The sequence below is a fragment of the Peromyscus maniculatus genome, chromosome X, assembly GCF_049852395.1.
Source record: "Peromyscus maniculatus bairdii isolate BWxNUB_F1_BW_parent chromosome X, HU_Pman_BW_mat_3.1, whole genome shotgun sequence".
NCBI classification, from domain to species: Eukaryota; Metazoa; Chordata; class Mammalia; order Rodentia; family Cricetidae; genus Peromyscus; species Peromyscus maniculatus.
This window is the reverse complement of record NC_134875.1, coordinates 108,121,781-108,136,390: the sequence shown is the minus strand read 5'-3', so window position 1 is coordinate 108,136,390 and position 14,610 is coordinate 108,121,781. Positions and strand designations below refer to the sequence as shown.

General features: G+C 40.0%; 1 pseudogene; it reads left to right on the top strand.

The window, feature by feature from the left end:
• Positions 1-1,385: 1,385 nt before the first annotated feature.
• On the top strand, positions 1,386-2,494 carry LOC102908199 (glutathione S-transferase Mu 1 pseudogene; annotated as a pseudogene).
• The last annotated feature ends 12,116 nt before the right edge of the window (positions 2,495-14,610 follow it).

Sequence of the window (14,610 nt, the reverse complement as noted above, 5' to 3'; positions counted from 1 at the left end):
AGAAAGAGATTTGGCAGAGCCTCTGTCATGGGTTGAAATGTCTTCTTTAAAACACAGATATGTGAAATCTAACACACAGTATCTCAAAATGTAACCCTGCTTGACAGATGTGAACAGTTTCAAATGAGGACTTAAGGGTGAAGACTTTAGGATGGCCTTGCTCTGTAGAAGTAACCATCTTATTAAATAAGAAACACAGAGCCAATACAGAGATGAAAGCCAAGAGGTCAGAGCAATAGCTAAGAGCTAAAAACCTTACCCTTCACTGTCGCTGTACCTCTCCGAAAGAGACCTACTTCTTGTGTCTGTCTTTTTTTATAAAGTTTCTGTTCTGCCTTCTCATTGGTTGTAAACCCAATCACATGACCTCCTAGTCACTGCCTGTCTGTAAAGACCTCCAGGTCTTCTATGGTTGGTATTGAGATTAAAGTGTGTGTCTCCAATGCTGGCTGTATCCTTGAACACACAGAGATCTACCTAGCTCTGCCTACCAAGTGCTGGGATTAAAGCCATGCACCACCACCACCGCCGCCCAGCTTTCATTATGGCTTGCTATTAGCTCTGACCCCCAGGTGACTTTATTTATTAACATACAAATAAAATCACATTTCAGTACAAATAAAATATCACCATATTGTTCTTATATGGTTGGGCTCTTTAAAGTAGAGAAAACGTGGGTACCGGTACATATAAGGTTAAGAGGAAGGTGGCTATCTGTAGGTCAAAGAGAAAGTCCTGGAACAGATTCTTCCCTCACAGCCCTCAAGAGGAACCAGCTCTGCCCACACAGTGATGTCTGCCTTCTAGGGATGGACATGTCTCTCAGTGGTAGAACACTTGCCTAATATGTATGAGATCCTAGGCTCAACTGCCAATGCCACCACCAAATACATAAAAAGACTTGTTGCCGGGCGGTAGTGGCGCACGCCTTTAATCCCAGCCCTCGGGAGGCAGAGCCAGGCGGATCTCTGTGAATTTGAGGCCAGCCTGGGCTACCAAGTGAGTTCCAGGAAAGGAACAAAGCTACACAGAGAAACCCTGTCTCAAAAAAAAAGAAGAAAAAAACAAACTTCTCACTTCTAGCTTCCAAAATTGAGACAATTTCTGTTGTTACTACTGAATCTGGCTTCAAGGGCAAAACCAACAATGACCAACGCTGCCATAATTTAAAGTGAGATACTAGAACACCCTGCAAAGAAGTGGAAACAAACATGATATGCTGGAATTTTCACTTATATATGGAATCTTTAAAAATGTGGAACTTATAGGAACAGGTAGAAGAGTGGTTCCCAGGGTCAAGTCAAGAGGGCTATATTGGTCTAGGGGTAAAATGCTTCAGTATAAGATGAAAATTGTGGCCTATGCCTCTCTGGGAATCTGCATAAAGTCGCAGTTTGTCCAAAGACCCAGCTCAACCCTGCTGAAGCCAGTCTGAGAAGACCAGCACCAGCCACAGCACCAACACTATGCCTATGATACTGGGATACTGGAACGTCCGGGGTCTGATTCACCCTATCCGCATGCTCCTGGAATACACAGATTCAAGCTATGAGGAGAAGAGATACGCCATGGGGGAGGCTCCTGACTTTGACAGAAGCCAGTAGCTGAATGAGAAGTTCAAGCTGGGCCTGGACTTTCCCAATCTGCCCTACTTAATTGATGGGTCATACAAGATCACCCAGAGCAATGCCATCCTGCACCCGCAAGAACAACCTGTGTGGAGACACAGAGGAGGAGGGGATTAATGCCGACATTGTGGAGAACCAGGTTATGGACAACCGCATGCAGCTCGTCATGCTCTGTTACAACCCTGACTTTGAGAAGCAGAAACCAGTTCTTGAAGACCATCCCTAAGAAGATGAAACTCTACTCTGAGTTCCTGGGCAAGCGGCCATGGTTTGCAGGGGACAAGATCACCTATGTGGATTTCCTTGCTTATGATATCCTTGTCCAGCACCGTATATTTGAGTCCAAGTGCTTGGATGCGTTCCCAAACCTGAAGGACTTCTTGGCCCGCTTTGAGGGCCTGAAGAAGTTCTCTACCTACATGAAGACCAGCCACTTCATCTCAACACCTATATTTTCAAAGATGGCCCACTGTAGTAACAAGTAGGCCCCTGCTACACTGGCTTTCATAAGGAGGACCAGTCCACACTGGGGATCCTCCAGGCCCTGGGGACAGCCGGCCTTCTGCCCTGCAGCCTCCCTGATCTCACTTCCTTCTCCTTCCCACCGCCTTCTCCAGCTTTTCAGTCTCCTCAGCTCACACCCTGGTCAATCCCATGCAATCTCCATCTCCCCACTTCCTTTCATCAAGACCCCTTCCTCATTTGTGCCCCAACCCAACCACACAGTCCTCTTCCATGACCTGATGCCTGCCCTGAACTCTGCTCCCTAGAATTACCCTAAAGTTCAGTACTGTCTCAAGTTCCCCAGTGGAGGAACTGCCCCAGGCCTTCTCATCGCCAATAAAGCCTGAAACACAAAAAAAAAAGATGAAAATTTTGTGTTTATCTAAATATAGCATGGTGACTAAAGTTAATAATACTGGACTATGTACTTGCGTACATACACAGAATGGTGACAAATAAGATGTTGAATAGAGGAATTGACTTGATCATGCTAATAATTTTATAATGAATATCAAATCTCACACACACTATATATATATGTATGTATATATACATATATATATATATATATACACTTACATACATATACACATATATAGCTTTGAACATTTAATACCATATCAAGCCCAGGATCAAGTGAATACAGGCAGAAGAAAACATTAGGTGGTTTAGGTCAAGGCAAAAATGCTAATGTTATAAGGAGTAGGAAATTAATACTTTAAATAACAACCCTTTCTAACACACCTGCAAAAAATAGAGAGGAAGTGTGTTGAGAAAATATGTGCGAAATATTTTCTTGAATGCAGACTCAATCAACACTATTTCTTTCGAGGGGCAGGGTATTTGGCTTACGGGTTAGAGTCCATACCAAAGGAAGCCAGACCAAGAGCTCCTTTACAATATTTTGTCAGTCATACATCAGTGATTCTGGAGGATATTATATATCTATGCATTCAATAACAATTAGTGAAAAGAGGAGCCCAGGAATTTGAAGGAGAGCAGGCAGGGATATATGGGAAGGTTTAGAGGGAGGAAGTGGAAGGGAGAAATGTTGCAATTAAACTATAATCTCAAAAAGAAAAAGAAATCCACCTTCTGTAAGACACTTGGATTTTGGATTTGTTATTTCTTCTGGGCAAATTTTAAGTGTTAACAGAGAAAATAAACTAAGTTGGTCAAATTGGGTGTAACAGTTAAACAAATGGATACTATTAATTACATCTGAAGGATCCTTTATTTCAAGTGTTGGAGATTCAAAATAAATGCTTCTCAAATTCATAGAAAACAAAAACAACAGCAACAAAAATGAATAAATTGGTTTTTGGCCTGGGGTCAGAACCCTAATCCAACAATCAAGCTGTGATATTTAGTATTAGAAGCAGCCCTAAGACTGCATTTACCACTAGTCTTAATATCCCTGATGAATATAAAAGTTATTCTACACATATAATAGTAAATATATATATATACATATATATACAGTAATAAATAATGTATAAAGTAAAAGTTATTTATACATACATGCAGGTAAAAACATATGCATAAAAGTAAATATTAAAGTTAAATAAACAAATTATTTATGAAAAGTCAGAAGGCTTCAAAAAACAAAAAGGATAGCAATGTGTAGATATATATTGACATCTCATATGATGATGTCATAAAGGGATATTAGTTTATAACCACTTTTGAAATACATGAAATGGCTGAGAAAATGCAATCTCAGACCTAAAGTTAAGTTGCATTGAGGAAAGTTATGCATTACACAAGCCCTTGAAAACCTGTCTTAAATATGACATTGAAAGCAATGTTTTTATGTATATATATGGCATAAAGAGCACATGTATAGGGGTTGCATATAGGGAGATGGTCTATGTGAATACATGGAAGGCAAGAGGTTGGCATCATTAAGGTTGTCTTCCTTAATCACTCTCTTCATTATATTTGGGATATTTCCTCTTGCTGAACTCAGAACTTAGCAATTCAGCTAATAGTCATCCTGTTCTAGGGACCTCCTCTCTGTCTCCCAAGCACTGGACTTACAGGCAGTCTGCCACACTGGCCAAGCATTTACAACAGAGCTTGGGATCCAAAGGCTGTTCCTTTTGTTTGAGCTCCAAGCCCTTTGCCGACTAAGCCAACTCCCCAGAAGCAAGATGTTTTTCAATTGTAAGCATTTTGGCAGAGCTTCTAAAGGTCAGAGCAATAAATACCTAGGACACTATATTCCAAAGCAAGGTTCTACACTATCTTGGTTAATACGCAAATACTTGGGCAAAACTGACCATTTCAGCTAGTATTCACCCATTTCTCACCTCAGAAGTACAATAAGTTGAAATGGAAAAGAATGAAAAGAGTGAGACAGGAGAACCACAACTTCTGTCTGGGCTACAAGTGAGTTCAAGGCCAGCCTGGGTAACTTAGAGACCCTGTCTCAGAAATATGTTTTTAAAACTGGGAGTATAGTTCAGTAGTAAAGCACTTGTCTAACATATATAAGGCCCTGAAATAAAGGGGAAAAGGAAAGGAGGGAGAGACAGACAGAAGGGTGAGGAAAGGTGAGGAGAAAAGGGAAGGGAGGGTAGGAGTGGGAATGAGATTCTGGATGGAACTGTCATTATGATAAGCCTCAAGCAGGGCTTCCTCCAATTTTCCCAAGACTCAGAAACAAATATTTAACTTGAATGGGAAGACTCTCATAGGAAAATGTCATTCAGGTCAAATTGACTCTCTTGAGTAGGTGTTCTAACTTCATATTCTTTTTCTCTCTTAAAAATAAAATCAAAACGAAAACAAAACAAAGCACAAACTGAAACCAAAATAATCAACATCAAAAACTCCCACACATTGCTGTTTCAGTTTTATTTTTTGCTTTTAGTTCAGTTTGGGGTTTCTGTTTGTTTTTAAGACAGAGAAAGAATATAAAGTTAGTTTGGGCATTTGGGAGAAGTTGGGGGAGGGGAAAGAACATTACCAATATACATTGCATAAAAAAATTAAGTAATTTTAAAATATAAGATCTTATTAATGTGGGCTGTCATTAATTTAGGATATTTAAACACAAGCAATGTCCAGATGACTGATACCGGTTTCAATAAGATTAAAGGTCCCAAATAAAGTGAACTGAGTCTTCTTTTCTACTTAAATGAAATGGGGGAAGGAAGGTGAATTTAGGGATATTATTTCCAAGCAAGCAGGCCAGCCTATATCTGAACCAGTAACATAATTATGTTCTCATATGCACATGTAAGTAGATTTTGAGAGGACTATACAGCTTCCGCAACCCATTACACCCAATCTACCTTCCACTTACATATACTCGGCATGTTTAAGAACCTAGATGCACCAAAGCAGCCAGGAAGATCAGGTTGACAGCACAGATCCTGGATCTTAGACAGCCACATCTGAAGGCTGATTGGATACCTGTAATGCACCTTTACTGTCTGTATTACTTTTATTGTTGCTGTGACAAAATGTCTGAGAAAAGCAACTTCAAGGAGGAAGAATTTAGTTTGACTCATGGTTGGAAAGGACACATTCCACTGTGGAGAAGACACAGCAACAAGAATGTAAAGTGGATATACTGCCCTGCAGTCAATAATCAGAGAAATGGATGCTGGTGACCCTCTTTGCTTTCTCTGTTTTATGTAGCTGGAAACCACATGACCCATTCATTGTGCTGCCCACATTCAGGATGGGCCTTCCCTCCTTAGTTATACTTTATTGAAAATACCTTCACAGAAATACCTAGAAGTGTATCTCCTAAGTGATTCTAAATCCTATCACGCTGACAGTATACACTAACCATCACACTACCCAATGAACAGTTTCTCTAAAAACACACCCTTTTTCCTTTAGAAAATAGATGTTTCTTGGCAAAAATTCACATTGTTTGTTAGGATCCTGGAGAAGTCCCACAAAAGATCACCATCCACGTATACAATCAACAAGAGTGTTTATTATCTCAAGAAAGATTCTAGCATGCTGGGGCTAACCATCCTACAGAAAGGCAAAATGGGGATGACTCTGAGAGGGACATGTGGGCTCCTCTTAAGCATAGCTAAGGGGAGTTCCTAGAGCACTTAGGTCACTCTAGATATGATTGGCTTAAGCAAGTGGCAAACATATTAGTACATTCCAGTTGGCTAGAGCTAGTCAGGGGCTGATTAAGTCTACAGCTTTTCCATTTGGGGACAGGCCTGGACAAGTTCCAGGCTTTGTCCTTATTTGGCTAAGTCCTGACTGTGGTTTAAGCCTGGTCTGGTACTGCATGTACCAGGCCTCCTCCTTGCTATTGGGGGTATTGAAAATTGTTCTTTGTTCTGGCTCTTTAGAAACTGTTCAGTCTCAGAATATGGAAATTGAGGCCTAATCTCTAAGAGAAGACTGAGCAGCCTGTTATGGCATCTGCTCCATCCTCTCACATTAAGTGGTATAACTTGCAACTTATCCCATAATAAAGAAGTCAGGGATCACCAACATTAGCTCTTGCCTTGTTACTATATTCATAGCCACTAACAAGCCCTCAAAGGTCTCTAAAATATGTTACTCTAGTGGTAGTTTCAGGCAAGGACCACAGATGAATCCAAAGTATGCCACTGCCCAGGAGCCACATATTTTGCTAAAGGTTCTTATTAGCATTAATATCGTTACTGTTTTTTTTTTTTTTTGCAGATGTCCCTGGGTGACTTGCATCTAGTAAAAAACATAATTCAGACAGCTTGTTTGAGAGTTTCTAAGGCAGGCTGTTGTTCAATTTGAACACCTTTCAAGTAATCCTATGTAAAATATGACATATGCTCAATAATAAATAAGGTTTCATGTTCTATTCCAAATTAAATTTTATAACAATTTTAACACCATCAGTTTTTCCTGAACAGAGATTATACTCCAGGCAACCACCCATATATTTCTTCAGAATTATATATAAATGGCTAGCTGCTGATTCTTTACAGGGTTAATTTTCCAGTATGAGTCACTCAGAAATTTGGCTATCTATTAAACACATACAATATGGTGTGTTAGTCCTTCCTAACATAATTATGCCATCATTTAAAGGTTCCAGAACATCTCTGGATAGACTTGACTTTGCCAGTCTCATCTCATAGACTGGTGAAAAATCATATGCAGGTTTAGATCACTGCAAGACAACAGTATTTTAATCTGTGCCCTACAAAGCCAAACTGGCCCTGAACAAATGATATATCAGAGTGCTTACCACCACACACCAGGCTACTCTTTCTGAGCAACATATACCTGAGAGGCAAGCAATAAGGAAGACTGGAGCCATTTTGAGTTGATGGTATATCACAGTGAGGTAACATGTAACATAGGATTTTTTTTATTTGTGTGTGTGTGTGTGTGTGTGTGTGTGTGTGTGTGTGTGTGTGTGTGTGTCTGTGCACAGAAACATGCAGACGCCAGATCAAAGTGTCAAATACCTTGGAGCTGGAATTACAGGCAGGAATGAGCTGCCCCATATAGATGCTAGAAACCATCCCCAGTATTTTAGAAGAGCAGCAACCACTCTTAAATGCTGAGCCATTTCTCCAGGCCCACCATGGGAATATTTTGATTAGCTGAGGGAACTTCTGTCACCAGTCCACAATATGGAATCCTACACTGTTTTACTTATAACCCAGGTTAGAGAAGCCTGGAAGTTTCCCAGTTTCCTAATAATTTAACTAACACTAGTATTCTATCATAACAGTTTCCCATTAGGAATAGTTCATTACAATGAAGAGATAAAAGCTATTAAACACACCCATCTCTAAAATAGCAGGAACTGTTAACTGGAACCTCTTAGACCCATAGTGATTTGTGCCCCATATCCATAAGGGCTGAATAGGTTTGAGCACAGTAAGTCCCCAACAAACTTTGATCCGTAACAAACAAAAAACAAAACAAACAAACAAAAATCCTTCCAGTTCCAGTTAGAAAAGCAGGGACAATGGCCTCCATCTTAGACCCATTTGTTCTTAAAAGTCAAAAGATATGGGTAGTAAAATATTAAATGTGTCCTATGACATATACATCAGTTTAGAGGAAATAGATCATAAAGGGAAGACTAATTGGTGAAAGGAAAGGAATAAGCTATGGGGGAGTATGGAGGAGGGCAGTGGAGAAAAGGAACAAAGTAGAACAAAATGTAATTATTGACACATATGTAGGAAGATGTCACAATGAAACTCATTACTTTGTAATGAGAAATGTAATTAAAAATAAAATACAAAAAGAAGTGCACATATTTTAACAAAAGGGTTAAGTCTATTAGCAACTCCTTCTGATATTAGCAATGTGTTTATGGCCTAACTGGCTTTGGACAAGGCTTAAAACATAAACAACCTGGTGATTTTCACTCTGTATCTTCCAGCATACCTGGCAGGATTCTCGCATCTGCTAGCCATGAAGCAAAGTACAGACAGTCTCATTGGACATCTGCCCAAGCACATCATGAGTATCATTTCTTTCCAACTCACTGTAGGAATGCATATCAGTACATTTCTCATAAATGACTGCTCCTCATGCCAAATATTTCATCAATGAGGTCTGCTATTGCCCCCCAGCTGTGTTCTATGCTTGACAGTGTCTATACTTTTATCAAAAGAACACTATGATATTATCAGCCTCTAGGAATATGAGACTTCATATACCATGCAAACAATTTATGAAAAACAGACAAGAAAGAACCCCACATAGTCTACCCTCTTTTATTATAAGACAAATGGTCCAAGCTTTACAGCTGTTGTGTAACAACAAGTTTCCTGGAGTGCACAGAATACTTAAATTAGTAAAAGACAAAGGTCTGGTTCTCAAAACTGAAATCGCAGTACACAGGATGCTGAGGTAGGAGGATTGTCGCAAATGCAAAACCAGCTGGGACTACATTTCAAAAAAAAATCCTGTATCAAAAGAAAAAAACAGCATACTTTAAAATAGATATTTATGGAGCTGGGGCGATGGCTCAGGGGTTAAGAGTAGCAGCTGATCTTCCAGAGAACCCAGATTTGGCTTCATCACCCACAGGGCAGCTGACAGTAGTCTGTAACTATAGTCCCAGAGGATCCAAAGCCCTCTTCTGGACTCCAAGGACACTACAAACATGTGGTACACAGACACATCATGCAGGCAAAACACCCATACAAACAAAAGAAAAATAAAGGGATCTTTCAAACAAAGAATTAAAAAATAAGTATCTGTATTTCATATTTGAGATGAACAGAAGTACAGTTTAGCTGGAAATGACACATATCTGTAATGCTAGCATTTGTAAGTTTGGAAAGAAGGATTGCTGTAAGTTTGAGGCCAACCAGGGCTACATAGAAAACCCTGTACCAACAAAAAAGCATATTCAAAAACAAGTATTTGAATTTCATATTTGAAATTAACAAAAGAATATTTTCATTAGTTATGATGGCATATACCTATAATCTCAGCCCTGGAAAGCTGAGGCAAGAGGATTGCCACAAATTAAAGGCCAGCTATTAAATTAACACCTATCTCAACCCTACCCCTAAAATATTAGTAAGAGGTAGACAGGTTGTTCCTTGGCAACGTGGGGGTTCAGTGAGTAAAACTATTTACATACTTCAAGTGCTACAACTGGCAGGTAAGTTCTGAATTGTTCCCTTGCTGGGGTAGAGACAAAGCCATAAGGAATGACATCTTTAACTTGCCAAGAAACAAGGCATTATAATATAATAAAAGCACTGAGGCTAGAATAAAGGGCACTTCTGTCACCTGAAGACAGCAAAACTGATTTCCATGACCATCATATGGACCCTTTGAAATTAAGTGGACTAAAACTGAATTTAAAAGAAAGTATCCTAAAGCAGCCCCTCACCAACAGAAGGGAAGGCCACAGAATCCTGAGTGATTAGGATACATCTAATGTCCAGCCAGAAGCTGAATTTATGGACCCTTCTATCAAAGGGAGGCAAACCCCAGTATTAGACTGACATAGGAGAAGATAATGATGGAACTACTTTGAAAGGGAAAGGATCACATTACCAAGGAGATTCTCAGTCTGGAGAATCTCAGAAGGGAACAATGGAAGGCATTTCTTCTCTCCCAGGATGGTGTTGTGCATCACTCCTCTGAGCCAAAGAACCATTATCATCATCATCATCATCATCATCATCATCATCATCATCATCATCATCACAGCAGCTGTGAATACTCACAAGCAATTCTCAAGATTGTGCCTATTGACATTCCCTCATAAGAGGAGTTTACAGGGAGGGTCATGAGACCGTCACCTGAGATTTATGCTGTTCCTTATACTTCTCTGCCAGCTATATAGAATTCTGCCCCCACTGAGTATGGTCTCATGGTCTCAGGAGGTGCTACAGTATACAACATGTGGGAGGTTATCCAAGGAGAAGGACTTATCTGTGTAGTTTGAGGGAAGTTATCAACCATACTGAGGTGAGACTTTTCAGTAATGCAACTCTTTGGGGTCCCCTATGCTCTTGTAAGTAGCTCCTCACCCATGCTCTTACAAGTAAGAGCTCAATAAAATCATGGGTTCAACAAGCTGGACTTTGACAGAATCATTACATCAGTCTGTCATTGGTGCCCATCTATTTGTGTCTCATAATAGTGAGGTACAGATTACTTCCTTCAACCTTAATCAAATAGAAAAGAGTATCAGAAACTTTTACTTATGTCTTTTGTAGTTAGTGAGACTTCAAAATGAATATGTGACTGTTCAAATAAAGTCAGGAATCAAGGTCTGAAAAATGCCCAGCCTGAAGACCCAGGAGGAGGGCTGACTTGAAGGGGAACTATACTTTCAGCACATGAAAGAAAAAGTCTGTAAGTTCCACATTCAATGTGAGAAGCCTGGGAAAGTGAATGTATTCGAGGGGACTTAAAAGGACAGTAGAACAACCACAGATATAACCTCAAAAGAAGTGTGAGTCACAAGGGACTTAGGAACAAAGGAGTGTCTACTGGCTGGTCATAGAAAAAAGTATTGGATGTGAATAGACAGAACGATTGTAATTTCTTTTCAGGAAAGACATAAAATATGCCTGTAAGTGCATGAGATGAGGAGTCCCTCTGCTCATAGCATCAACGCTCCTATCCAACCTGCCAACCATGTCAGGATATGCTCTTCTCTCTCTCTCCCTTTCTCTCTCTCTCCCTCCCTTTCTCAGTAGCACATTAAGAACTACAGTCAAATAAATGGGGGATGAAGACATGAAATGCTAAAAGAGTTCCTGCATCTGTCTATCCTATTACACATATATACACATTGCTACCAAGATGACAAAACTCAGGAAGGCTCTAGTTTGGAGTAGACAGACAAAAATACATTGGTAAACAGATGGTAATGAAGCCTTCTGGAGATTTCCTCCAAGATATAAAAAGAACGGTCTCCAAAGCATTTACTAAGTGTCTGTAGAAGAAAGTTACTTTCTTTTATGTCCATCAAAGGATGTTCAACACACTACTAATAGTGACATGTCTGGAAAAATGTACAACTTTGAGGAAAGAGTTTGCCTTCCTTCCAATAATAGGGAGACAATAAAAAAAAAACTCACCCAAAACAAGCCATTCTCAGAAAAAGCTGGACATACCCACCCAGTGGTATAACTTTACACAGATGATACTAAAAGGCAAGCAACCTATTTCAGCACACAGGGCCTCACTTGTATTTTTCCTACAAAATACTGTGGGCTTAGCGCTACATTCAGTTAGAAAGAGTTAAAAAAAATCCACAGAATTGATCTGTTAAAATCTCTAGGACCCAGTCCTTGTGAGAGTTCAACCATTTGGGAGCCTACATAAAAACAAAACACAAGACTGGGCTTAGGCTTCCTAGACTGGCATAAAGCCCATGAAACCATAAGTAGGGTCTAGAGGACTGCCATGTTGTGGTATGAATGGAAGAGAAAATATATATGCAAAAAAACCTGACGTCCACCAAAATGAAGTCTACAATGGTCATCTAGATGCATCAAGCAAGCTCCAGTGAAGTCAATATCCAACAGATATTTTGAGAAATCATTTAATTCACGAAACAAACTCATTGGGAGAACATAGAAGACTAAAAACCCAGGCTTCACAGTATGCAAATGTGACACTGACGATAATCGAATAAAAATAATTCTCAGAAGGGCTGGAGAGATGGATCAATGGTTAAGAGCATGTATTGCTCTTTCAGAGGACCCAAGTTCAGTTCCTAACACTCACATTGGTTGGGCAGCTCATAGCAACCTGTAACTTGATCTCCACGGAATCTGATAACTCCGGCCTCTGTGGGTACCTGCATTCATGTGCACATATCCACATGTGAACACAGACATATACATATATACACATGGTGGGGGAGGAGAGAGAGAATAAAAAAATAAATCTTTTCTTAAAATTCCCCCAGACACTGTCTCAAAAAACCAAGGTAGATGGACTTTGAGAAATAATACCCAAGCCTTAACATAAATACCCACACATATGCACACACATAACATATGAACCTCTCACCTAGAAACACACCTGTTTATACAATCCTTATCTTCCCCCAAAAGGAAATGCTTGCAGTGTCTGTTTTTGTCTTACTGGTATTACTGTAACACTGTTTTGTGAAAAGAAACTGACCACATTTTTAACACAGAGAGGTTTAAGGAAAAGCATGAAGGTTTTCCAGTAATAAAACCATACAGAGTTTTAAAAAAAATTATCAGAGCAAGAGCAAAGACAAAGTTTGATGGGGCATACCCATAGTCCTTGCACTTAAGAGACAGAGCAGGAGGATCACTGCAAGTTTGAAGTCAGCCTGATTTACACAATGAGTCCTAGGCCAGTCGGGATTCCATAGTGAACCCTCAAGTGCTCAGCCATAAATGAGACATCTCTATCATACCCCTTCCCCACAAAGCTTGGGGAACCTCGAGAAAGAGGACATGAAAAGATAATAAGAACCAGACGTCTGGGAAGATTTCTGAAAAACAGTATCTTAAGGACATGGCAGGGCTGCTACACTCATGAAACCACAATAGCTCTGGTTGCCTGTATGAACCTGCACATGATCAAGCAGGTCACCCACCATTCCAACATGGAGGGAGGGAGGGGTTCACAAATCCCACCCCTAGCTAAGGAACTACTGGTATATGATGGCTGCTGGGGAAAGGAGCAGCAGTTGCTGCATGGGAATGGACCCTAGAAGATTCCCATCATATTCCAGTGGATGGCCGACCCTACATCCATCCATGGTCATACAGGCATCACTAATTAGACTCAGTGAGTTATTTTTTTAAGGAAAGAAGAGGGCATGAGATTGGGATGGTGACATATGGGAAGGTCTTGGGAAAGCTGAAGAAGAGAGTGCATGTTATCAAAATATTTTTGTATATATGTAGGAAATCTTCAAAGAAAAAAATTTAAATAAAAATAAAATTTTTTAAATAAAGAAAGAAAAATGAAAGTCTTTCTGATGATGACCAGGTAGATTAAGGTCCAGCAGACAGGAAAATATCACATATGTGAGAGATCTCCAGGCATCCTGACAACTACAAGAATGGGGTACAGGGATACTAGTTTTTCCTTATTTTTTCTGATTTTCCCAAAGGATATCTGTAAAGAATGTAATGGTTCTCTGCTGTAATCCTATTACGACTTTCTTTTGTAAGGGTGGTAGACCAGCGGTTCTTAACGTTCCTAATGCTGTGACCCTTTAATATAGTTCCTCATGTGGTGGTGACCCTCCAAGCTTAAAATTATTTTGTTGCTACTTCATAACTTTAATTTTGCTGTTATTGATCATAATGTAAATATCTGATATGCAGGTTATCTGATATGCAACCCTTGTGAAAGGGTCACTTGACCCAAGGGGATCATAACTCACAGGTTGAGAACCACTGCTATACACTATGGTCCTAATGGAATCAATTTCCCCAATCCTATATTCCATATGTATGCTGTTCTTTTGCACAAATGCTAAATGGTTTTATAATAAAAGCCTAGAGCCAGATATTAGGGTAAATGCTGAGAGACCAGAGAGGCAAAGGAACAAACAAGCCACTAGAGAAACTTCTCACCACTACCAAATACTCAGGCCGAATGGAAGGCAAGATCCTGTCTCCACAAATCCTATAACTGAAAACCTCTCAGTCCTCAGCCAAAAAGCCTTAGTTCCTGCCTCCTCATGCCTTATATGCTTTTCTCCACCTAGCCATTTCACTTCCTTCCTAGTGCTTGGATTATTGGCGTGTGTGCTTTCCAAATACTGGTAGCAAAGGCATGAGATCTCAAATGCTTGTGACTCCAAAATATTGGGATTAAAGGTGTGTGCCATCACTGCCTGGCTCTGTTTCTCTCCTAGACTGAATCAATCTCATGAAGTCAAAGGTGGCTTTGAACTCACAGAGATCCAGACAGATCTCTTAAAGGTGTGTGCCACTGTAGCTAGAGTTTTCCTGCCTTGCCCACAGTCAGGACAAATCTTTGTCACCCACCAGTCCCACAGCTGCTCAGACCC